Consider the following 26,113-nt stretch of genomic DNA (forward strand, 5'->3'; position numbering starts at 1 on the left):
ACCAGCCTAGCTAACATAGTGAAACCCTGTCTCCGCTAAAAATACAAAAAATTAGCCAGGTGTGGTGGCGCACGCCTGTAATCCCAGCTGCTCGGGAGGCTGAGGCAGGAGAATCGCTTGAACCCAGGAGGCAGAGGTTGCAGTGAGCCAAGATTGCACCACTGCACTCCAGCTTGGGCAACAAGAGTGAAACTCCATCAAAAAAAAAAAGAAGAGAGAGAGAGAGAGAGAAAGAAGGAAGGAAGGAAAGAAAGAGAAAGAAAGAAAGAAATTTAATGAACATTTTTTAAAAAAACCAATCCAATTAGAAAATGGGCAAAAGACATGAACAGACCTACCACTCATAGGATTTACAGATGGTAAATAAGCTCTCAAGATCGTTTTGAATCTTTAACATCAATAGTTGTTAGAGGAAGGCAAATTAAAACCATGAGATCTCACTACACACCTATCAGCATGGCAAAAATAAAACACAGGGACAAGACAAAATGCTGGTAGGGATGCAGAGAAACTGGATCACTCAAGCTTTGCTGCTGGGAAGGCAAAGTGGTACAGTCACTCTGGAAAACATTTTGGCAGTTTCTTAAAAATCTAAACATGCAACTCCCATACGACCCAGCAATTACACTCCTGGGCACTCTTCCCAGACAAATGAAAACTTATGTTCACACAAAAACCTGTACACAAATGTTTATAGCAGCTTTATTGGTAATAGCCCCAAACTGGCAATCAACCCAGATAGTCTTCGACAAGTAAATGGCTAAACGAATTATGATGCACCCATTCCACGGAATGCTGACCACTCCACAATAGCAAGGAACAAACTACTGAAACACAAAGCAACCTGGAAGAATCTTCAGGGATTTATGCTGAGTGAAAAAAGCAATCTCAAAAGGTAACATACTGTATGACTGCATTTATGTAACATGCTTGAAATGATAAAATTACAGAAATGGAGAACAGATAAGTGCTTGCCAGGAGGGATGAGGGAGGGAGACAAGCACATAAAAAGTCCACGGGGGGGTCCTTTGCTGATGGAATGTTCTGTACCTTGATGGCAGCTATGTCAATATCCTGGTTGTGATATTGTAGTATAATTTTGCAAGATTTTACCAGTGGAGAAAACTGGGTCCAAGACATCTCTATTATTTCTTATAACTGCATGTGAATCTACAATTATCTCAAAATAAGAAAGTTTAGGCTGGGCGTGGTGGCTCACGCCTGTAATCCCAGGATTTTGGGAGGCCCAGGCGGGTGGATCACCTGAGGTCAGGAGTTTGAGACCAGCCTGGCCAACATAGTGAAACCCTGTCTCTACTAAAAATACAAAAATTAGTCGGGCATGGTGGCAGGCGCCTGTAGCCCCAGCTACTCAGGAGGCTGAAGCAGGAGAAGCACTCGAAATCAGGAGGCAGAGGTTGCAATGAGCCAAGATGGCACCACTGCACTCCAGCCTGGGTAACAGAGCGAGACTTGGTCTCAAGAAAAAAAAAAAGAAAAAGAAAGAAAGTTTAATTAGAAGAGGGGGAGGTCCTGGTGGTCACACACCAAGAGGCTGGATTAGATGACCTCAAAGGTCCCTCCAAGGCCAGGACATCCCTCTTGGCAGCACAGGGCTCAGAACAGCTCCACCTCCTTCTGGCACCTCTGGGGCCGTTTCCAGCCCCACCCCAGTACTCGATCCAGGCACTGTCTGCCCAGTCTAGATGCCACCCAGACACTTTAGGCCCCTCTGTCCAGATGCCCTCTCCTCCCTCTGGGATGCCCCATCCTGCCGTTCAGGCAGAGCTGCTCACTCCCAGGGCCCTATGGACCCCATTAGAGTACCTGGGGTCTGGCCGGGATGCTTGCTGTCCTGGAATCTGGTCACCAGGAAGGCCGGCCATCTGATCTGCCTCATGTCAACACTGTTTCTGGGGGTTGAGTGGCTTAGCGTCAAACAAGCACAATGATGGAAGGGAAAAAAAAAGCTTTACAACTGAATATGGACACAAATATTTGCACAATTGCATTCTAAAACATTAAAACAATCACTACACCAAAACACAATAACCATAACCATCACCACCCGAATGCCCACAGCCTGGCCTCTGGCACAGGACTTTTGGCTTCTACCGGGCACTGACTGTCAATCCTTTCGGGGATTCCTGGGACAGACACCACTGCTCCCCGCCCACTGCCCCCACCACAGCCACGTATCAACGGAGAGGTACTTAAACAGGGTGAGGCTGTTTAAGTGAAGAGTGAAAAGAAGCCCTTTTCGAGACACTGGGGTGTGGGATGTGGGTTGTGGGGTGCAGGATGTGGGGTGCTGGATGTTTCCACCAGGGCAGTTCTTCTCAAACTTTACTGAACTCTGGAACCACCCAGAGGGCTTGTTAAAATAGGGGGCCCAACCCCGAGTTTTGCTTCTGTAGGTCCGGGGTGAGAGGCCAGGGACTCTGCACTAACGGAGGCCACACTTTGAGAACCACAGCCCTGGGCTGTTTTTGGTGCCAGGCCCATTCGTCTTCCCCTCCCTCCCCGCTCCGCCCGCGGCTGGACCCCGATCCCCGGGACAGGGACTGAGTCTGACCGTCTGATTTGTCCTCCCGGCTTCTAGCGCCCCGCTCAGGTCGGGGCTTGGGGAGGGGGCGCTCTCTGGACGTTTGCGGCCCGCCGAGGGGTGGGGTGAGGGCGTCACGGGCCGATCCGGGCCGCCGGGTGACCCGGGACGCCCCCTGCCCCGGCGGGCGCCGCCCACAGCCTGCGCAGTGCTCAGGGGCGGAGGCCGGGAGGGGGCCCAAGCGCCAGCCCCCAGCTCCGGCGGACCCGGGTGGGCGTGCCCGCGGACCCGCTTGCCGCACTTAGGCGAGTCTCCCCTGCAGCGCCCCGAGTCCCTGGGGGCTGCGGCGGCTGCGGGCGCCCCCGCGCGGGCCCGAGGGGCGGGACGCGGCGGAGCGGGGCGGGGCGGGGCCTCCGCGGCCCCCTCCCCCGGCCCCGGGCTCCGGCTCCGGCTCTGGCTCTGCGCGGTGGCAGCGGCGGCGGCGGCGCGGGGACCGAGGTGAGCGGCGGCTACGGGTCCGGAGGCCCGGCCGGAGAGGGGACCGGGTGGCTGGGGTTGGGGGGCGGCACGCGCGACCCTGCGGAAGGGGGGGCCCCGGGGCGGTGCCGGCGGAGCGGCGCGCGCATGTGTGTGCGCGCGTAGGTGCGCGCGCGCGCGACGCCGACTGCGGGGCCCTAGGGTGGGGTAGGGGTCGGACGGAATCTGCGGGGCAGGGGCGGCCCCCCTGGGTGAAGGTCCAGCCTCTCCCACCCCAGCCTCCCGGGACCTCCCGAGCTCGTTCTCTCCCAGCCTCTCTCGCTCGCCCCCCGCCCCGCCCCCTTCCCTCTATCTCTGAGTTTGTCCGCGTCTCTGTGGGTGGGTCTCCGTCCAGCCGCCCCGTGTCCCCATCTCCTTCCCCGACACCGCTCTCTCCCCGTGGCAGCTCTCCCCTCCCTCGCCATTGCTCCCCCTAATAGGGCAAACAAAGATGGTCGAGGATGGAGGACCCTTCCTTTCTGAGCCCTGTCCTGGCTCAGCCTGTGGCCCCCACCGCTCTGGCCTCTGGCCTGGGCCTCCAGCCACTTCCTGGCTGGTAGCTGGCCCTGCAGAGTGGGTGGGGGCAGGTGGAGGCAGCAGGCAGATCCCGGGGCAGAGGCTCCAGGGCTGGAGCGCTTAGCGGTCTGTAAGGTCAGAACCTGGGGAGACACCCTCACCATCCCTTGGCAGGTGGGGACACTGGGCAGGTCTGCCTGGCCACGGGTCTGCGCCTCTGACCTAATCAGATGGATTTCTAGACCCTGTTCCCATAAGCAGAGCCTGACGCTTTCTAAGATTTTTTCCACCAGAGCCAAGGTAGAAGGCTGGGGGAGGGTCCCACGTCCAAAGGTCACAAGATGTGGTCCCAGCGACTGGGTCACTTCCTCCAAGCGGCCTCCACTTCCCTACCAGTGGCATGGGTGGGAGTGACATCTGTGGACAGAGGCCATGAGGACCGTGTGGGGTGGCCTAGCTGCAAGGTGATTAGTGATGCTCTTGGTGGGAGGGTGGTGAGTCCCATTCCCTGGACTGGATCTGGAGGCGGGAGGGCGCCTCCCTGTGGCCTGCACTCGGCGCAGCCTCCAGAATCCTGGGGGTAAGCTGGGGCTCTCCAAGTGAGGTCCTGGACCCCCAGATCATCCTCCTTGATGACAGTGCTTGATAAAATGTCAATTCCTGGTCCCTGTCCTGAGCTGGTAAGGGGGCACCAGAAATCTGCATTTTGTAAGTCCCCCATCGTCATTCTAATGCACATTCAGGTGTGAGCACCACTTGGTGGTAACATCGGATGAGGGGGACAAAGTCATCTACCTTCCTCCGGCTGGCGGACAGCGAAGAAGACCAAGAAGGGCCCGTCCTGGGGTCTACAACTTTGCTGTGTCCCTGGGCAAGCCGCTCCCCTCTTGGAGCCCAAGTCCCCCAGCAGTCAGAGGAGGTTATGGCCTCCCCAGGGACCTTTCCTGCCAAACAGTCTGGGATTCTGAGCCCTTTGTTTAAATCGTGGGGCGGGGATTGCTGTGAAGTCCGGCAGGCCTGAGTCAGGATCCCAGCTCCAGCACTGGCTGGCTGTGTGGCCCTGGACAAGTCACTTTGCTTCTCTGGTCCTTGGGTTACTCACCTGAAAACTGGCGATCATCATATTACCCCCACTCATCCACCCACAGGGGCAGTCAGGGAGGTCCAAAGAAGTGTGGTGCCCCACATCGCAAGCACACCATGGTGTGGGTGGATCGGCCGTGGGAAGGGCTGGCACTTCTGTGTCTTGGCTGTTTTAACTGGGTGGCGATGGGGATACTTGCATGGACTTAATTCCTCACCAGCAGGGAAAGCAGCCTGTGCAGAAACATTTGTGAGCTAATGGGTTTTTTGTTTCTAAGGGATGGCTTAAAAGGCCTGGGGACGGTAACACAGAACTGCCTGGCAGAGGCGGGCAGCGCGGTGTGGTGCCAGCTTTCCTGCTCACGCCCAGTAAGTCAGGGGCGCAGACACCAGGAGGGGCGGGTGACGAGAAGGAAAGAGGAACACCAGCCCCTCTCCGGGTGCCGCAAGTTGTGGACATTTGTGGATGTGAACAAAACCGTCTTCTGGGACATGTGTGAGAAGAACAGAGCTCTCATGAGACTCCCGTAGAGGAGGGGAGTCATTCATTCATTCATTCATTTACTCATTCATGAAGACCTTCCCCAGGCCCCACAGATGGCAAGGAGGGCCCCTCAAGATAGAAAGACCCACGCAGAAACAGACAGGCTACTGATGCTGTGTGAATGTGGTGCTATCTGGGTCAGATGGCAGTGTGGGTCGCCCACAGGCTCAAACAGCAGGGTCAGGGCATCCTGCTTCAAGACCCTCATCCTGAAGCCCAGAGCGGGGCCGCAGGGGGCCAGTGCTGAACAGGACCAGCCATCTCTTAGATTAGAGGCAAGAAATGTGAATCAGAATCTTGGGCCATTATGAAGACATGGTTTAGCTGAACAAAGAGGTGGCTTCTTGGTGACAAGACAGCCCTCATTTTTTATTTTAACCACATCTCTCTTTTTTCTTATGTCTTAAAATTGAATCTTGCTGGGGAGCACGTGGTGGCACGGGGGCTTGGAAGTCTGGTGAGCATATTTCTCGGTGACTTCAGAAACCCTCCGTCTCGGAGAGCAGCCCTGGTGCTGCTGCTACCCAGAGGCTTGGCTGCAGATCCTCAGACCCTCAGCTTCTGGTGGCCCAGCAGGAGGAGCCTTCAGAAGCCAGGGAGAGGGGAAAGGTTAGGGATCCCAGAGTCAGGGCCACCTGCCCTGACTAAAGCTGGGAAAATTGCCTAAGTACTGAGCTTCAGTTCTCTCATTGCAAGGTGCAGGTTGGAATAAACAGCTTAGGCGACTGAGGGGGTGGGTTCTGGAGCCAGCTGCCTGGGTTCAAATCCTGTCCCACCTCTCAGGAGGTCTTGGCAAGTTACTTAACCTCTGTCTACCTCCACTTCTTCATCAATGAAATAGTGATTCCTGCCGCACTCTAGGCTGTAGGCTGCTGTGAGAGTAAAGCAACTTCATGCCAGGTGCTTGAACAGTCCCAGTTAGGACTGTTCCCTGTGAGCTGTGTAAAGTAGTGATGTCATTCTGTAGCCACGTGGTCTTGCTATACTGATGTCTAGTGACATAGCCTTGTGGTGCATAGTCTTGTAGTGCTGTGGTCTTGTAGTGTCGTGATCCTGTGATAACCCTGCCTTGGCATCAGCCGTGGTATTGGTATTAATGTTAATGTTGCGGTGGCCCTAAGGGTACAGGAAATGAGATAAATACAGTGCTCACTCTGGGCCTGGCCCAAGGAAGCCCTCAACTGATGCCTGTGCCCTTCTGTCCCCTGCCCCAGAGGAGTAGGGACAGAGATGGAGTTTGCTGTTGTGTTACACGGATACCCACATGCTGGGGCAAGTGGGGATGGGGAAGGGCCAAGTCCTTGTTTAAAAGATGTCAAGATGGCCGGGCACGGTGGCTCATCCCTGTAATCCCAGCAGTTTGGGAGGTTGAGGCAGGTGGATCACCTGGGGTCAGGAGTTCGAGAGCAGGCTGGCCAGCATGGTGAAACCCCATCTCTATTAAAAATACAAAATTAGCCAGGCGTGGTGGCACACACCTGTAGTCCCAGCTACTCGGGAGGCTGAGACAAGAGAATTGCTTGAACCCAGGAGGCAGAGGCTGTAGTGAGCTGAGATCACGTGCCTGCACTCCAGCCTGGGCAAGACAGAGCGAGACACCGTCTCTAAATAAATAAATAAAATAAAAGATGTCAAGAAAACACATGTATTTGTCTCGGCACAGAGGGCATTGCTGTCCTGAGTTCTGACTCCCAAGCGTGGGCTACCCTCTGGAAGGGAGGGGCTGCCTGCCATCTTCTGAGCTCCTGTCCTGCCAGCCAGCCCCTGTGCATAGACCTTCCCAGGCACTGTCTCACTTACTCCTCCCAGCCAGCCCACGAGGTGGGCGTGGCCCTGCCCAATTGACAGATGGGCAAACTGAGGCTCAGGGAGACCAAGTGACTGCCCAGAGCCATAGCAAGGGGGCACGGCTGGGACTCAAACCTGGGTCTGCATGCTCCACCCCACTACACAGCATGCGCGAGGGTCAGGAAATACCGCCACAGAGCCTTGCCATCAGGAACCACCATGGCGGGCTCCTCTGACCCCAGCATGAGTCCTGCTCATTTTCTGGAAGGTTCTTAAGGCTGTGCTTTCTGTGCCATCTGCTGGGTTGGTTAAAGGCCTTCACTGGGTTGCAAAAGCAGTTTCCCCAGCAAAAGCAATCCACCTAGTGCCCAGAAGAGAATCCAGGCCAGAGACATGAAGGGAGAGAGGACCTAGCCTGGGGGCATAGCCCCCACTTAGTGCCAGAAGACCCGAGTTCTGGCGCTGGTTCCACTGCTTACAGCCCCTTTGAGTCTGAGGGTGTTACTCTCCGTGCCTCAGTTTTCTAATCTGTGAAACAGGAATTTTGATTTCTGCCCTGCATAGCTCCTGGGGTGAGTAGGCTAAAGCTGCCAAATAATAATGGCCAATGCATAGGCAGCTCTTGGGAGGCACTGGACAGCGTCTTAGAAGTTTACCTACTTGCCGTCTTTTAACCCTCTGAAGGGCCTCCGCGTTCACTGTTCCGTCATCATCCCATTGTACAGACCAGGAGGGTAGGATAGAAAGATATCAGTATCTTGTCCAAGGTCACCCACTGGTGAGGCATTTGGGTCTGATTTAGACGAACAGAAAGCCATCCGTTGTGGCCACTTCTTGGTGGATAGACGTGTGGCTCCCTACTTGATTATTCTCAGTAACGGGGAGCTCACTACTCTCTAAGCCCCTATGACTGTTAGTCTAGGGCTTGGGTAGGTGGCGCTGATGGTCCTTGGTAAATAGACCCCACGTGGAAAGGGAAGACAGGGAGAAGATCCTGAGCGTGGCTTTGGCTTTGCTGTGGTGGAGGGGCCGGGAGATCTACCCACGGCTGGGAGAGGGTGGGCCCACGTTCTGCTTCATGCCTTCCACAGGCCAAACCTGAGGCTGAGAGAGGAGAAAAATGCTCAACAAAGAGGACAGACAGTAGCTGCTCAAAAAGCCTTGGGGTGGACAAATCCTCTTTCTAAGGGAAATTTTAAATATAAAACCAACATCGCCATATTGGACAGAGTCTGGAGAACGGGCTCTGATTCTGCCTGCAGCCTTTCTCCCTAAACATATTGATTTCCAGTCAATTTGTTCTGAGGTGGAAGTCCTGTTGCATAGCGGCACCACACCTACAGCTCTACGGTTCTGTATCCTGCTTTTTTCTTGTTTTCTTTTCTTTTTTTTTTTTAGACAGTGCCTTGCTCTTTTGCCCAGGCTGGAGTGCAGTGGCACAATCACCGCATTCCGGGTAGCTGGGACCACAGGCACGCACCACCACACCCTGCCAGTGTTTTCATTTGTTTTTGGTTTTTGGTTTTTTGGGTTTATTTTTATTTTTTATTTTTTTGTGTGTGGAAATGAGGTTTTGCAGCCGGGCACGGTGGCTCATGCCTGTAACCCCAGCACTTTGGGAGGCCGAGATGGGTGGATCGCCTGAGGTCAAGAGTTCAAGACCAGGCCAGGTACGGTGGCTCATGCCTGTAATCCCAGCACTTTGGGAGGCTGAGGCGGGCGGATCACGAGGTCAGGAGATCGAGACCACCCTGGCTAACACGGTGAAACCCCGTCTCCACTAAAAATACAAAAATTAGCCGGGCATGGTGGCAGGCGCCTGTAGTCCCAGCTACTAGGGAGGCTGAGGCAGGAGAATGGCGTGAACCCGGGAGGCGGAGGTTGCAGTGAGCCAAGACCGCCACTGCACTCCAGCCTGGGCGACAGAGAGAGACTCCGTCTAAAAAAAAAAGAAAAAAAAAATAGTTCAAGACCAGCCTGGCCAACATGGTGAAACCCAGTCTCTACTAGAAAATACAAAAATTAGCCGGGCATGGTGGCATACACCTGTAATCCCAGCTACTCAGGAGGCTGAGGCAGGAGAATTGCTTGAACCTGGGAGGCAGAGGTTGCAGTGAGCCGAGATCTCGCCACTGCACTGCAGCCCAGGTGACAGAGCAAGACGCTGTCTCAAAAAAAAAGAAAAAAAGAAAGAAAGAGGCCGTGTGCGGTGGCTCACGCCTGTAATCCCAGCACTTTGGGAGGCCGAGGCGGGTGGATCACGAGATCAGGAGATGGAGACCATCCTGGCTAACACGGTGAAACCCCTTCTCTACTAAAAATACAAAAAAATTAGCCGGGCGTGGTGGGAGTCGCCTGTAGTCCCAGCTACTCAGGAGGCTGAGGCAGGAGAATGGCATGAACCCGGGAGCCAGAGGTTGCAGTGAGCCGAGATCTCGCCACTGCACTCCAGCCCAGGTGACAGAGCAAGACGCTGTCTCAAAAAAAAAGAAAAAAAAGAAAGAAAGAAATGGGGTTTTGCCACGTTGCCCAGGCTGGTTTTGAACTCCTGGGCTCAAACTGTCCTCCTGCCTTGGCCTCCCAAAGTGCTGGGATTACAGGCATGAGCCACCACGTCTGGCCTGTTCTGCTTTTTTCACTCGATATAATATCGTGAGCATCTTTCCTGTCCCTAAGCAGCCAGGAGCTCGTGAGCAGTCACACTGAGTTTTCAGCAGCTGCACAGTATCTGTCCCATGGCTGTTCTGTCATTTGTCTTGGAGCCCGCCTTTCAGTGGGGCCTCCACATGCACAATGATGTGGAAAGCCGTGTGACCCCAGGCAGGGCTCTCACCCTCCCTGCATCTCAGTTTCCTGCTCTGCTGTCAAATGGGAGCAAGAAGCAACCCACATCCTAGGGGTTCTGGGAGGAGTAAACGAGGAGATGGGATGTGAAGTGTCTGGCATGTGGTGGGGCCTAAAACTCGGTGGCTGTTGTTACTGTTGCTGTTGTTATTATTATTGTTATTATTTAGGTCACATATCCTAATTAAATTGTGGATCCTTGCAGACAGGAGCCAGATTCTCTGCAATCCTGTGCCCCACTCCTAGCCACGCTCAGTCATGTTTATGATTTGATTCCTGATGTTCGGTTTCCCCCAAATAGAATGAGTCTCTGTGTGGGTGAGGTGCTGGGAGAACTTGATTGGCACAATCTCATTTTGTCCCCCATGAGCGGGGATCCTTAGCTCCGTTGTAGAAACTGGCTCAGATGGGCAAGTTACTGAACCTGGGAAAGTGAAAAGAAAAAGAAAAATCAAAAACAAAAAAGAAGGCTGGGCGCAGTGGCTCATGTCAGTAACCCCAGCATTTTAGGAGGTCAAGGCGGGTAGATCACTTGGGCCCAGGAGTTTAAGCCAAACCTGGGCAACATAGCAAGACCCAGTCTCTATTAAAAGTACAAAAAAAATGAGTCAGCCGGGCATAGTGGCATGCACTTGTGGTCTTAGCTACTCGGGAGGCTGAGGTGGGAGGATCACCTGAGCCTGGGAGGTCAAGGCTGCAGTGAGCTGTGATTGCGCCACTGCTTTTCAGCCTGGGCAACAGAGTGAGACCCTGTCTCAAAAAAAAAAAAAAAAAGAAAGAAAGAAAGAAAGAAAAGAGAAGAGAAGAAAGAAAAGGAAAAAGAAAAAACTGGCTCAGAGAGTGTGATGGCCCTCCCCACAGTCACACAGCAGAAATGGAGGATCCAGGAATGCTTCCTAAAGGAGGCGGCAATGGCCCTGGGCCAGCAGGATGGGGGGTTTGACTGGGCCAACAGGCCGAGGGTTGGTGTTCTAGGCGGGGTGAAGATGAGGAGGGGGGCTGTCCAAGGGGCATAGCAGTCGGAGCCCAGCACCCAACATAGGGCGGAGTGGAGTGTGGGTGGGGCTCAGGGGCGTGTGCTGAGCTTACCTGAAGTCGGCAGGGCAGGAATGAGCTGTCTGGGCTCCTGACCCCACCCTGCACCTTGGACCTGGCCAGTTCCTTCTGTCCGGGCAGGAAGGGGTGCTCTGTGGGCTTGGAGGATGCAGGCGCCTTCCTGGGGACTGCTCTGTGAGCAGTGATAAAATATTTATCAGCCAGCAGCTGGGCTTCCCTGCACAGGGTGCAGTCGGGGGCAGCTCCCACCCGAGCCTGCAGCCTGAGTTCTGCTGAGTCATGGGGGAGCCCAGTGAGCCACCTGCCCTCAAGCTCCTGGGCCCCCTCTGCCCTTTGGCCATGTGAACACCTCCTAATGTGTAAGCCATTCGGCTGCCCCCAAGGCCAGGCATCCAGCGTGCTTAGTGCTGAGCAGGGTTTCAGAGCTCACCCCCAGGAGGGTGCAGACCTCAGCCAAGGTCGCAGGGCAGAGGAGACCCGTGGGCTGGGATTCCACCTGTGCCCACCCTGGCAGCATCCCACCTCCTGAGTCCTCTCGGCACCCAGCAAGGTAGGCACTCTTTGCGTCTGGTTTTAGCGGTGGGGACGCCTGGGCGTGGAGAGGGGGTGCGGCGTGTCGGGTCTCACAGCCCTTAGCGGCCGAGCGGAGGTTTGGCCCTGGTCTGTCTGACTCCAAGACCCTGCTGTGTGCCCCTGCCCCGGAGGAGCCCCACTCCGTTTCAGCCCTGAATCAGGACTAGGGTGTCTGTCCGCCCTGATGTGACACAGTGCTGTGACTTCGGGTTTGTGCTTTCGATTTTTAGAGTAGCAGCAATAACAAAAAACAGTAGCAGATGGCTTCTTCCTACTGCTGCATGGGGTGGGACAAAGGGCAGGGGGTTCAGATTCTTTTGTTCACTCATTCATAAAAAACATTCTGGGTGCCCTGGCCATGGGCCAGCGCTCAAGGCTCCAGGGACCAGCGGGGGACGTGTCAGATGGACCTTCCCTAGGGGAGCTTATACCATGGTGAGGGGAGTCAGAGGGGTGGGCTCAGTGCCTGGGCCTGCTCACATGCTGTGTGACCTTGGACAGGTTGCTTCACCTCTCTGAGCCTCAGTCTTTAATTTGTGAATTCAGGATAAACTTGGCTTTTTCTCTGAGCAAGCAAGGATCACACCTGTGTCCTTATTCTTTCTCACGGCCTCACATCCACCAAAGCTTGTGGGCACGGATCAGCCTTTGCACCGGCTCCAGTTTCCAGAGAGGCCCTGGCAGGCTTTGCATTGGCTCATCCAGGAAATAACCGGGAGCTGGTGCTGGGGGCCTCAAGGACCAGCTGGTTTTAAGGTGGAAGTTTTGCCTAAGGTGCTTAGAGTTCTGAAGGGAAGTGCTGGTACCCAGAGTCACGCGTGCAGCAGCTGTGAGAGGGAGCAGGCTGCATGCAGGCTCTTGATGGGAACCCTGTGAGTGGTCGGGTCATCTCCAATGCCCAGTCCTGGCTGGGCCCTTGTTGCACCCGCTCACCACCTGCCCGGACACGCAGTCTCTTCCTGCTCCCTCTCAGCCTTCTCTCCTCTGGGCCTTCCTCCTGCCGTTCCTGCACCTAGTCTGATTTTTTTTGTCGTCCTTCACCTGCTGGGCTTCTGCTGGCTCTTTTTTTTTTTTTTTTTTGAGATGGAGTTTCACTCTTGTTCAGGCTGGAGTGCGATGGCGCAATCTCGGCTCACTGCAGCCTCTGCCTCCAGCAATTCTTCTGCCTCAGCCTCCCAAGTAGCTGGGATTACAGGCGCCCGCCACCACACCTGGCTTACTTTTGTATTTTTAGTGGAGATGGAGTTTCACCATGTTGGCCAGGCTGGTCTCGAACTCCCGACCTCAGGTGATCCACCCGCCTCTGCCCCACAAAGTGCTGGGATTACAGGTGTGAGCCACCGCGCCCTGCCTGCTAGTTCTTTAAGCCGCTGCTGGAAGGCATCCTTCTCTAGAAAGTCTTCCTGGCTGCCTCCTGTTCACCGCAGGCCGGGCGGACCCACGGCCCCCCTCAGTGCCATCTCACCCTGGGCTCTGCTCATGCCTTTGGGCCAGCGCTTGTCATACAGAGCTTCTCTGCCCTGTTCCCAGGTCTCCCCGACAGCCTGGGGCTGCTCTGTGTGATTCATCTCTGGGTCCCAGGGCTCAGCTGGGGGCTGGCACAGAGTGGGACCCCAGCAGCATTCAATGAATTGAGAGCACGAGTGAGCGACAGACATCAGGGCACCTGCGTTAGGGGACAGGAGGAAGCCTGGGATGATGGATGGTCAGCTGGACAGTGGAAAATTAAGATTTCTGGGGCCTTGAAAGACACTGCCATGGGAGTCAGTGCCTTGGGGGGTCAGGAGCACTGGCCTCCAGGTCTGAGCCTCTCCCCTTGTAGCCGAGTGACCCTGAGTGACTCCCCACTCTCCTAGGCCTCAGGAGATACGTGGGGCCACCCCAGGTCCATTCTGCAAATGCAGCATTTATTCATGCGAGGGAGGCAGGCAGGAGCAGGCTTGTGTTCTTAGGATGCTCACAGTGGTGTCCCACAAACACACAGACAGACAGAAAAAAGACCTAGATGAAATGTGCCGAGATGGGGAGCAGTAATTTCTCTGGTGGTTTGTTTCTTCTTCCATCCTTTTTGTATTTTTCAAATTTTTAGAGTCCCTTCAGTGACTTTGAGCGTGCATTGAGAGCCCAGTAACACTGGGGGGCAACTGCCACAAAGACACAGCCTCGGCCAGGCGCAGTGACTCATGCCTGTAATCCCAGCACCTTGGGAGGCCAAGGCTTGTGGATCACCTGAGGTCAGGAGTTTGAGACCAGCCGGACCAACATGGAGAAACCCCATCTCTACTAAAAATACAAAAAAATTAGCCAGGCATTGTGGCGCATGCCTGTAATCCCAGCTACTCAGGAGGCTGAGAGAGGAGAAGCACTTGAACCCAGGAGGCGCAGGTTGCAGTGAGCCAAGATCGTCCCATTGCACTCCAGCCTGGGCAACAAGAGCGAAACTCCATCTCAAAATAATAATAATAATAATAATAACAATAATAATAATAATAATACTCAGCCTCCCCCCTCTGGGACACTCAGTCTGATGGGGCAGGCTGGTCAGAAGACATAGAGCCATGGTGTGTTTGGAACTTTCGCAGAGGGAAGCCTGGGGCTCGGGAAGCCCGGAAAAGACGCCGGCGCAGCCTGAGGGCTTGTACAGGTGCCACTGTGCTGAAGGGTGGCTACGAGGGAGGCAGGTGTATGGGCGAGGGTGAGTGCTGTGTGGCTGGAGACTTAGGGGAAGGTGAGTAGGACGGCGAGAGACCCACGGGGAAGGAGGGCTGGACCTCAGCCTGAGTGAGTGTGTTTGGTGGGATAAGCAGTGATGTCAGTCCCTCCTGGGAGCTGCTGTGATTTGGGGCTTTCTACTTTATTCACTCAACAAACGTTTCTCAGAATGGAGGGTGCTCGGGGCCGTAGGGCACAGATACTGATGTGGCCCTTTAGGGTCACAGGGTCCAGGGTTCAAGTCCCAGCTCCACCACTATCCAGCTGTGCAACTTTTGACAGTTTGCTGTACCTCTCTGAGTCTCAGATACTTCATCTTTGAAATGGGCAGAAGAGCACCTGCCCCGTGGCTTCCTGTGAGGATGTATAGAAAATGCTGGTCCAGCTCCTGGAATGGCATGTCCCTCCCCCACCCTAAAGTGCACGTTTAGTGGAAGGAAAGGGGGGATGGGGAAGGATGGGGGATGGGGACAGAAGCAAGCATCTGAACCTAACAGGAGGGCTGGTCCCTGCCTGGTGGGGCAGCAAGGGTTCCTGCCACAGCCCAGCCAGGAGGTGGGCATCCCAGAGCCACAGCAGTGGCAGCGCTGCCTCCATGGAGGTCCCACAGCAGGACTTGCCAGCCTTTGTCCTCCCTACTCTGGGTGCCCGACTTTCCCATGGAAGCTGCTGCGTCTTCCCATGCCTGCCCACCACAGCAGGTGGGCTGGGACGTCTCTCTGAGCTGCAGATCCCCTGGTTGGGAGAGTAGGGGATGGACATCTGGCCTGAGACCCCCACACACACACCAGGGCAGGTTCCTGGCTCCCTGCCAGAGCCTAGCTGCCTGCCTAGAGGCTCAGAGTCCCCAAGAACTCAAGGTGACACAGTGGTGGCAGTGTGTGACAGAGGAAGGAGCCAAGGTGGGATTTGAGAGCCTGGGGCAGGGCAGGGCAGGGCAGGGCTGGGGCACAGGCTGCGGGACCCAGACAGAGCAGAGTCGGACTACAATGTGGTCTCCACATTCATGCATCCATCATGCAGCTCTCACTGGACCCTGGCATTCCAGGGCCACGATTGTCTGCCAGACTAGCACGGCAGCGGCTCTGCCTTCCTCACCCTACCGTGCCGCCAGTGGTTCCTGAGTCTCTTCTCTCTCGGCCCCTGCATCTGCAGAGCTGAGATGCTGATCCTCCTCTCCTGGCCTCTGTGTGAGGCTCAAATGACACCAGCCCATGAAGGGCTCAGCACATGCCTGCCACATAGTAGGAGTCTGCAGGATGATGGCTGTTCACGCGGAGGGCCAGCCTTCCTTTGACTGGGTTCCTGGGAACTCTGGGAAGCGCTTTGCAAAATGTTAGTTAAAAAAAAGTTTGGGAGGCCAGGCGCAGTGGCTTATGCCTCTAATCCCAGAACTTTGGGAGGCCGAGGCGGGCAGATCATGAGGTCAGCAGTTTGAGACCAGCCTGGCCAACATGGTGAAACCCTGTCTCTACTAAAAATATAAAAATTAGCTGGGCATGATGGTGGGTGCCTGTAATCCCAGCTACTCAGGAAGCTGAGGCGGGAGAATCGCTTGAAACCGGAAGGCAGAGGTTGCAGTGAGCCAAGATCGCACCACTGCACTCTAGCCTGGGCAATAAGAGCAAGACTTCGTCTCAAAGAAAAAAAAAAAAGTCTGAGAAACATCCCTTTTTGAAGAGTCCAGCAGACAGTGCAGGCACAGCTCTGGGGAGGCGAGGATGGCTGTTGAACTTTGTTTGACTCTGTGTTTTCCAGCCTTATGGGACCAGGGGCCCTGCTGGGAAAGAGCAGCCACTGAGTCCCAGGGGGACACCTGTGCCTTGTGTAGCTGTGCAGAGGGTGCTGTGGGGCTCACGGAGGGCTGAGGCAGGAGATGATGTGGGCAAACTGCCCTGTTCAGAGGTCCCTGTGGCCACAGCCTGGAGGGCAGGCAGGAGGAGGAAGCCCAGCCACAGGGAGGCCAATGTGGAAGGGATGCTGTGGCCAGAGCCGTGGCCTGAGAGCACAGTGGCTGGAGGGAGGAGCCGGCAACAGTAGGAATCTGCAGGGCCTGGGAGACAGCACAGAGGGAACCTGCTCCACACGGCCATGGACCTGCCTCACCACTGGCCCACTGAGTTACAAGGGGCGTGGCCAGCAGAGCTGAGATGTCCTCAGGAGAGGAGCCAGCCCAATGAGGCAGGGAGGCCTGCATGCTAGGGTCAAGGTTAGCCACACTCCCTTGCTCTGCTGGCCCCAAAGCTGAGAGGACCCTCCAGGGAGGCTTCTGGCCACAGTGCCAGGCAGATTTTGGGAAGGCAGTGTCACGGTCACTGAGCTCAGGTGAATTTCCTCCTTACGTATACTCTAATACAGGGGATGCCATAGGCAGACGGTGGAGAGAATGGGGGGAGGAGGAAGGGGAGGGGGAGGAGGCCCATCCAGGCCCCAGCCAGAGCTCTTCATCCACCTTCCTCCGTGGCTGTCAGCTGCCTGGACATAGCCTCTGGTGCTGGGCTCTGGATTCCACCATGTGTCCCCGCTGGCCTCTGTGTGCCCATAGGTGAAATGAAGACCCCCTGCGCCTCACACTCTGCCTTCTCACAGAGCAATTATGAAAGCCTGGTGAAGACACGGAGGCTGGCACGGGGCGACTGATTTGGCCAAGGTCAGATTTGAATCCAGCACTTAGCTCAGGCCTGGCACATAGGAGGTTCTCAGGAAACACTTGAGTTAAAAGGAGGCTGCAGATGGCTCTCTCGACACGGGAATGTTGCAGAGACAATCACAGTACCTGGCATGTGGTCAGAGCTGAGTAGCTGCTAAGCCATGTTATAATTACAGTAGCCACCTAAGGAAATTGCCACTCTCATTCTGCAGGGCCACCCAAGGCCTCTCTGAGCCCACTAGGGAACGTGCCTACTGTAGCGGGAGGCCTGGACAGTACTGTCCTCTAAACGCAGATGTGTGTGTGGTGGGGCAGGGCTACAGAGAAGACTTTGGTGGATTAGGTTACTCCAAGAAGGGTTTTGCAGGATGAATAGGAGTTGGCCAACCAGACCAGGCTTAAGGGAAGATCATCCCAAAATAAGTGAAGGGTGAGCATGTGGACATGAACTGAGCCTGACTTCCAAGGACAGAGCCTTCCGCCAGGAAGCTGGCCTCTGCTCCCATTCACTCAGGAGGTTTCAAGGAGGCCCCTGGATCCCCTGCCTCTCCTCTCAGACCCTGGGAGCTGATTGCTCAAGCTGCCTGCAAGAAGCTGGGAGCTTCTAACTGCACGGCCACCCTCTGGCTTTATCCCTGCAGTGAAGCCCTGGAGAGCCCCTTCCTGTCATCTGCCCCTTGAGTCTGGGGAAATCCACGTGGGCCAAGCAGTGCTTGGGGAGCGACAGAGTTTGTAGTCGAGATAGCCACCCACCTCGAGGGCCACCTGGCAGCCCCAGCTCCTGAGGAAGAGGCTTCTTGCCTTGGCCCCCACCCCATCTGCCACCCACACCCAGAACCACAAGACAGAGGGCCCAGACCTAGGTTACTCAAAACCAGAAACTGCCGAGAAGATCTGAATGAGTAGCCCCCTTGGGGCCAGGGCCAGGTGGCTGGGCAAAGCCTTCCTCCCACGCCCAGCACCCCGAAGGAGGGCAGGGGCTGGGGGGAGCCAGCCAGGAGACTGTGTCCACCCTCCCAGGCCACCCTGCCTTAGGCCCCAACAAAGGGCAACTCATAGACCCTTGGGGACCCCTGAAGCAGGTCCTCTAATTGGCCTCAGATCCAGTCCCTCTGGGGTCCCAAGCCCTGGCTGCAGAGTCACCCCCTCTCTCCTCCCCATGGCTCATTAGCTACATCCTAAGCCTCAGTCTCCCCATCAGTAAGATGAGAAGCCTACTCACGAGCCACCCAGGGAATGGAAGCAGCTTCCACGGATGAACAACTGTGTCCACCCCTGTCATCCTTGATAGGGTTCATGGATGGCTGAAGAGGGGCCAGCCCGATCGTTTGTCAGAAGCCCTAGCCCAGGAACAGGGGCTGGGCCCCTCGCGGGGGTTGGTTTCATTGGCTTTGACTGCAGCGACAGGTAGGGTGTGTCCCCCGGACTGGGTGGGGGCGTCGAAACCAGGACTTCCAGAATTGATTGAGGGTCCAGGAGGGCCCGGGCCAGAGGGGTGGGCTGAGGAGGGGCCTGGGGCTTTTCAGTTAAACAAGCCACCTGTGGCCACCCCAGCCCCCACCCCAGTGCCCACAGAGCCTGAGCTGTGAGCCCAGTGAGGCCAGGAGCTGGAAGCCAGTCTGATCCAGCCTCGAGAGTGGTAGAAAATGTGCTGGTGATGGCCAGGCGTGGTGGCTTATGCCTGTAATCCCGGCACTTTGGGAGGCCGAGGTAGGTGGATCACCTGAGGTCAGGAGTTCAAGACCAGCCTGGCCAACATGGTGAAACCCTGTCTCTACCAAAAAAAATACAAAAATTAGCTGGGCTTGGTGGCGGCAGCTGAGTAGTTCGAGCTACTCAGGAGGCTGAAGCAGGAAAATCACTTGAACCTGGGAGGTGGAGGTTGCAGTGAGCCGAGATCGCGCCATGGTACTCCAGCCTGGGCAACAGAGCGAGACTCAAAAGAAAATGTCCTGGGGATGATGGGGAAGGGGCAAAGAGCACTGGGGACCAGGGTCAGGAGGCCTGAGGGTCACCTCCTGCCCGCGGTCCAACTGCCTGTGCTGCCTGGTGTTGCCCAGCGTGCACCCGCCCCCAGCTCTCTGCCCAGGGCACTGTTGTGAGGTTAGGGGCAGACAGCGGGTGTGGGTGCAGAGCACAGGGCCGGGCTGATGTCATCGTCCACAGTGGCGGAGCAGCCCCTTCCTGTCGCTCTGGTCTGTGCTCCACTTGGCCGTGCTGGGTGAGGTCATCCTTCCAGGCCCTGGTGAAATGTCATCTCTGGAGGCTCAGGCATCCTCCCTCCTGGGGATTCTGGAGCCTCCCTTTACTGCCCTCTTGTGGCTCTCAGGGGAAGGGAAGTGGCAGCCCAGGACTCAGGGCCCGGCACCAAGTAGGCGCTCCTGGTGGCCGCTGGGGTTACTGACCGTGGGAAGCATGTAGCTCCAGAGTCACAGCTGGGCTCTGATCTCAGCCCTTCCACTCACTCACCCTACAACCTGGGCAAGTCAGCTTTCCCTCGGAGCCTCCGGTTCCTCTTCTGAAAAATGTGGGTGGAAATTCTGGCCTGTAGGTCTGCCCCAGGTCGGAGGGTAGATGGGTACGCAGTGCCAGCACCCAGTAGGGCCTCCGTGAGTGAGCATGTGTCCTTTACCCCATGCACTGGGACAGTCCTGCTCTGCTGGTGACCCTACATATCCCACTCCTGTGCAAGGCCTCAGTCTCACCATCTGTAAAATGGACAGTGGAGACTAGAATGGACAGAGCAAGACCCCATCTCAAAACAAACAAACAAAAAAGGATTTCTCCTCTGTCTGGAATAGAGCCATGTGTATTTAACCAGAAAAATGTTTTCCCTCCTCCACCCCAAATCTGTGGATGCTCCATAGAGAAGGGCCATGCTTATCCCTCAGTTTCTCCTTAAGGTGGGAGCCTTGCCCTTTCAGAGAAGCCAGTGAAAGCCACACCCCTCTCCCCAGTGAAAGCCACACCCCTCTCCCCAGTGAAAGCCACACCCCTCTCACCAGTGAAAGCCACACCCCTCTCCCCAGTGAAAGCCACACCCCTCTCCCCAGTGAAAGCCACACCCCTCTCCCCAGTGAAAGCCACACGCTCTCCCCAGTGAAAGGCACACTCACAGCCGCCGTGACTCTGCCAGGCGTGGGCTGTGGTGCCTGACACCCTCTCAGACATGCCCAGGCACATGCTGGAGTTGCTCAGAACTTCTACACAGAATCCCAAGCACCAAGGGTGGGGCTGGAATCAAAGCCGAGATACGTGATGCCCCTTCCGCCTAACTTTGTCCCCTTCTAACCCAGATAGTGCCCAGAAAGATGGTTCCACTTGCAGGCCCTGTGCCCAGGGCCCTGGCTTCCATGGTACCATCCTTTCTCCCTGGGGGAGCACCGTGATGATGCCACACATCAGAAGTTCCCCTATTGGGGCCCGGCATGGTGGCTCACGTCTGTAATCCCAGCACTCTGGGAGGCCAAGGCAGGCAAATCACCTGAGGTCAGGAGTGAGAGCAGGCTGGCCAACATGGTGAAACCCCGTTTCTACTAAAAGTACAAACATTAGCCAGGTGTGGTAACACACACCTGTAATCTCAGCTACTTGGAGGCTGAGGCACAAGAATCCTTGAACCCAGGAGAAAGAGGTTGCAGTGAGCTGAGATCACACCACTGCACTCTAGCCTGGGCGACAGAGTGAGACTGTCTCAAAACAAAAAGAAAAAAAAGAAGTTCCCCTATTGGGCACCTGGCTTTTACAACATCTTGTTCTATTCTTGTGTTTTTGTTGTTGTTGTTGTTATTTTTTTGAGACAGGGACTCTCTCTGTCGCCCAGGCTGGGGTGCAGTGGCATTAACTCGGCTCACTGCAACGTGTGCCTCCCGGGATCAAAAGCTTCTCCTGCCTCAGCCTCCCGAGTAGCTGGGATTACAGGTATGTGCCACCACGCCTGGCTAATTTTTTTTATTTGTTTGTTTTGTTTTGAGATGGAGTCTCGCTCTGTCGCCCAGGCTAGAGTGCAGTGGCTCGATCTTGGCTCACTCACTGCAACCTCCACCTCCCAGCTTCAAGCGATTCTCCTGCCTCAGCCTCCTGAGTAGCTGGGATTACAGGTGTACACCACCACGCCCAGCTAATTTTTGTATTTTTAGTAGAGATGGGGTTTCACCATGTTGGTCAGGCTGGTCTTGAACTCCTGACTTCATGATCTGCCTGCCTTGGCCTCCCAAAGTAATTTTTGTATTTTTAATAGAGACTGGGTTTTGCCATGCTGGCCAGGCAGGTCTTGAACTCCTGATCTCATGATCTGCCCACATCGACCTCCCAAAATGCTGGGATTACAGGCATGAACTACCACACCCGGCAAATAAGATATTTGATTCCTTCTTTTACATCTTTAATTATGTGAGGCAAATTTAATTTTACAGTCTCCTCCAATGGTTTCTCAGGAATTTCCTTCTGGTATGTGTGGTGTTTGCTTGTCCCTCCCTCAGGGTGGTCTGTTTCTGTGTGTTGTGTAATTTGGGATCATGAGTTTATCTCCAGCAAGGGCTTTATCTGTGAGAATCCCAGCTCGTGGGCATGCCTCCCAGAGCATTGTTTATTGTTGCTGATATAGAACACTTGTACATACTTTTGGGGTATGTGTGATATTTTGACCCCTGTACACAATGTGTTTGATCAAATCCGGGTAATCGGGAAACCCATCGCTTCAAACATCTATATTGTCTTTGCATTTGGAACATTACAATTCTTCTAGCTACTTTGAAATATATGATAAATTATTGTTAATGATGATTTCCCTATCCAGAGCGTTTTTATAATTGCTCTCCCAAGCAGCCTATGGCTGTCACAGGCCTGGGGCCACTTTCTCATCGGTTGGGTTAGGCTTTATAAATACAAACCTAATCCCGGGCTAGAGCAGACCCATGGCTAGAGGCCCTCAGGAGAACTGCACACTTTTTCCTACCTCAAGCTCAGGAGGAGTCAGACAAGTTTTCTTGTCATCTCTTATTGTCAGTGGGTAGATCTTTTTCTAGGCTACATTGTATTAAGGTTGCAGCTCCTCAAGCCCTCTGGTGTTCTGTGGAGAATTCAGTTTCACCTCCCAGCATCCTGCTTGCTCCGCGCCTGGTCTCCTGGCTGCTATCACAGTTTAATAAACCCTCCGTCTCAACACCCTCTCTCCACCCCCACAAGGCTGCCACACTTTCACTTAATGTCTGAGGTTTTGTTTTGTTTTGTTTTGAGATGGAGTCTCACTCTGTCGCCCAGGCTGGAGTGCATTGGCGCGATCTCGGCTCACTGCAACCTCCACCTCCCGGGTTCAAGCGATTCTCCTGTCTCAGCCCCCCGAGTAGCTGGGACTACAGGCGTCCACCACCACACCTGGCTAATTTTTGTATTTTTAGTAGAGACGGGGTTTCACCTTGTTGGTCAGGCTGGTCTCGAACTCCTGACCTCAGGTGATCTGCCCGCCCTGGCCTCCCAAAGTGCTGGGATTACAGGCGTGAGCCACTGCACCCGGCCTGTCTGAGTTTCTAGTTTAAAACATTTTCCTAGCCAGGTGCAGTGGCTCACACCTGTAATCCCAACACTTTGGGAGGCTGAGGCAGGCATATCACTTGAAGTCAGGAGTTTGAGACCAGCCTGGCCAACAAGGTGAAACCCCGTCTCTACTAAAAATACAAAAATTAGCTGGGTGTGGTGGTGCACCCCTGTAGTCCCAGGTACTGGGGAGGCTGAGGCAGGAGAATCGCTTGCACCTGGGAGGCGGAGGTTGCAGTGAGCCGTGATCGCACCACTGCATTCCAGCCTGGGCTACAGAGCGAGACTTCATCTCAAAAGAAAAAAATATTTCCTGCAATGTTACTATTATACTAGTTAGAGTGCAACTAGTAGAGCATAATAGTTAAGAACACGGACGCTATGACCAGACTGCTTAGGCTTGGAACCCAGCTCCATCGGCAAGGAGGGGGCTCAGTTTCTTCATCTGTGAAATGGGGGGCAGCAACAGTCTACCATATGGGGTTGCTGCCAGGCTAGAGGGCTTGATCCATGAAGGCAGGGAGAATATCACTCCATATGTGTAACTGTGTACTTCAAGCACTATGCTGGCCTTCAGTAATATCAGTATTAAATGTGCTATTACATCCTATATATGGCCAGGTGCAGTGTGGCTCACACCTGTAATTCCAGCATTTTGGGAGGCCGAGGCAGGGCGGATCACTTGAGGTCAGGAGTTCGAGACCAGCCTGGCCCACATGGTGAAACCCTGTCTCTCCTAAAAATACAAAAATTAGCCGGGCATGGTGGTGCACGCCTGTGATCCCAGCTACTCGGGAGGCTGAAGCAGGAGACTGGCTTGAATTCGGGAGGTGGAGGTTGCAGTGAGCCGAGATCACTCCACCGCACTCCAGCTATTACATCTTATATCTTATGTGTTATAATATAAATATATCTTAAGGAAAATTGTAATATTATCATGCTGGCCCCTGATTTTCCACACTTTTTTACAAGCTCGATCATAGAAGATGTTTGTAATTTTTTATCTAACATTTCTAGGACACAGGCAGGGAGGGAATTTTTAGGTTTTCTAGTTCTCTAAATTGCCCAGCTTCTTGATCTTCATGTGACGAAGACAATATAATAATAACCCTCCCATTTATTACCATTTCTTACGGGGATCTTACCGGATCCTGCCCACCTGCGTCCAGTTATTCTGCTAACTCACGGGTCATCTTTGGAGTTCCGAGGAATCCAGCTTAGCCACCTACCAGCTTGGTGACTCATCTTCCCATCTGTACACATCTTTCATCCCTTATCAGACACCCCCAGGGCCAGATGTGGCTGGAAATTCCTATGGGGTGACCCCTGGGCATCTGGGCGGCAAGTGGGAACCACAGCTAGGAGAGTTTCTGTAGCCAGATTACCCGAAGAGGGTAAACAAAGGCTCTAAGTAGCCTCCCTTAGGGACCAAGTGTGTTCGAGGACTGAGCTCCGTGTAGGCTGGGACTTGACCATTGGATTGCACGCCATGGAAGTCACCTGTGGCCTGGGCAGAAGGGCCATGGAAAAGTGGTGGGGACAGGAGCTCATCTCAGAGTTTTGTTTTGTTTTGTTTTGTTTTGTTTTGAGACGGAGTCTCGCTCTATCACCCAGGCTGGAGTGCAGTGGCGTGATCTCAGCTCACTGCAACCTCCACCTCCTGGGTTCAAGCAATTCTCCCATCTCAGCCTCCTGAGTAGCTGGAACTACAGGCGTCCGCCACCACGCCTGGCTAATTTTTGTATTTTTAGTAGAGATGGGGTTTCACCATGTTGGTCAGGCTGGTCTCGAACTCCTGACCTCAAGTGATCTGCCCGCCTCGGCTTCCCAAAGTGCTGGGATTACAGGCGTGAGCCATCATACCCGGCCTCATTCCAGAGTTTTGCTCTAAAAGGGAACAGGAGAAGGCACTGCTGGCCAAAGGTGGTTTTGTGGTCCAGAGGGAGCGGGCAGCACGGGTCTGACAGGAGAAGGTGAGACTGAGCTTACAGAGGAGGGAAGCGGCACCTGAGCACTGGGGCCCAAGGAGGATGTGGGAGGGGGCAGGCTGCAGAAGTCAGGGATGCGGGGGCAGGTGACCAGAAGGCCAGGAGGGAGAGAGAGGACCCTGTGGGCAGACAGAGCCCCCAGGAGAGGAAGCACCGGATCAGGGATCCCCAGCTCTGTGTGGGCAGATGAATGTCCACTGGGTGTTGACCTGTGCCTGAACATTGACCTGAGCACCCAGTCTGATGGAGGAGACAAGCACAGTCTGAGACCCTGACACAAGGCAGGGGGAGGGAGGAGGGCCAGGGACTGTTGGCTAAGTTGGGTGAAGGAGAGAAAGTATTCCATGATGGGGTTGGGGGGAACCTGACAGCGGGCATGGCAGGGCCAGAGGCCACCTTGGAGGAAGAGGCAGCCCAGCTCACTGTCACGGCCAAGGCTGAGTGAGCACCTGCAGCTGTGAATACGTTTAGAGCCTGTGGTTACCCAGGGAGGGAGATGTGATGAGGATTCTCATTTCACAGATGGGGAAACTGAGGCATAGTCAAGCAGAGGGAATCAGCCCGAGGTCGACATCTATTAAGTGGTGAAGCCGCCATCCTCCGGCTGCACAGCCCATGCTCTGAATCGCACTTTACTACCCACTGTTATTATTATTATTATCACTGAAAAAATAACCCAGCCGGAGGACGAGGAGCAGGGCACCCCAGGCAGAGGGCAGAGCCTGGGTAAAGGCCCAGATCTTCCAGGCAACAAGTGGGCACTTTGTCTCCTGGTTCAGGGGGTGGCGGGAGAGGGGCCTGGCAGGGCGTGGCGGGAGACGAAGCAGAATCGGAAGGAGTGGAAGACTGTGCTCAGACTGGAGGGTCTTGGATGCCAGGCTTGGAAACCTGGACTTTATCCTGCAGGCAGAAGGCCTCATCCAGAGCCTCTGAGCAGCCAGGGCAGAGGCATCCTGGGTGTCCAAGTGAACGTGCTGGCAGCCTCGGGAAGGTGGATTCCCGGGGCGGGGAGGCAGAAGAGTCCTGAGCCCCCGAGGGCTGTGTGGTGGAGGGGGTGGGCAGGCTGTGGGCAGGGGCTGAGAAAGAGGGCAGAGGAACGGTGAGCCCCAGCCCAGGCTTCAGGTAGGAAGATCTGGGCTGCTTCCGGGAAGATTTGGGTAGAGAAAACCGGGGTCTGGAATGGGGATTCTGAGGTTGCTCCTGGCCCTGCCCCTCACCAGCCTGTGACCCTGCAGGTGACGTCAGGACTCAGAACCTCCATGTCCACCTCGGTGGCACGGAGAGGAGGCTACCCAGCTGCAGGGGTTGTGGTGGGGAGGCCGTGGCCCGCGCTGGGCACAGCACGTACTCAGCGGTGGGGACCCTGCCCTAGACTCAGTGCCCCTGGCACGCCTGGAGCTGACTCCTCCTGCCCCTATGAAGAGTTGGGGCCCCTCCAGCGCCCCTGCAGTTTGGGAGGCCGAGCAGTTTGGGAGGCCGAGGCGGGTAGATCACCTGAGGTCAGGAGTTCAAGACCAGCCTGGCCAACATGGCAAAACCCCGTCTCTACTAAAAACACAAAAATTAGCCAGGTGTGGTGGTGCACGCCTGTAATCCCAGCTACTCAGGAGGCTGAGGAAGGAGAATCGCTTGAACCTGGGAGGTAGAGGCTGCAGTGAGCCGAGATTGCACCACTGCATTCCAGCCTGCGCGACGGGAGCGAGACTCCATCTCAAAAAAAAAAAGACACTGAAATCCACCAAGTTTTTTCCAGATGAGGACTC

At 55.1% G+C, this 26,113-nt stretch overlaps 1 protein-coding gene across 2 annotated transcripts in view; it reads left to right on the forward strand.

Moving 5' to 3' along the window:
- The first annotated feature begins 2,903 nt into the window (after positions 1–2,903).
- Positions 2,904–26,113, forward strand: part of PRR5 (proline rich 5) — a 68,957-nt gene continuing 45,747 nt past the window's right edge. Inside the window, exon 1 of one of the 2 annotated variants that reach the window (XM_063603137.1) lies at positions 2,904–3,043. The gene's annotated coding sequence lies outside the window, so the exon portion shown is untranslated. The remainder of the gene's footprint in view (positions 3,044–26,113) is intronic. The other variant, XM_034949159.3, reaches the window with a different exon arrangement.

Source organism: Pan paniscus, chromosome 23, assembly GCF_029289425.2.
Source record: "Pan paniscus chromosome 23, NHGRI_mPanPan1-v2.0_pri, whole genome shotgun sequence".
Classification (NCBI taxonomy): Eukaryota; Metazoa; Chordata; class Mammalia; order Primates; family Hominidae; genus Pan; species Pan paniscus.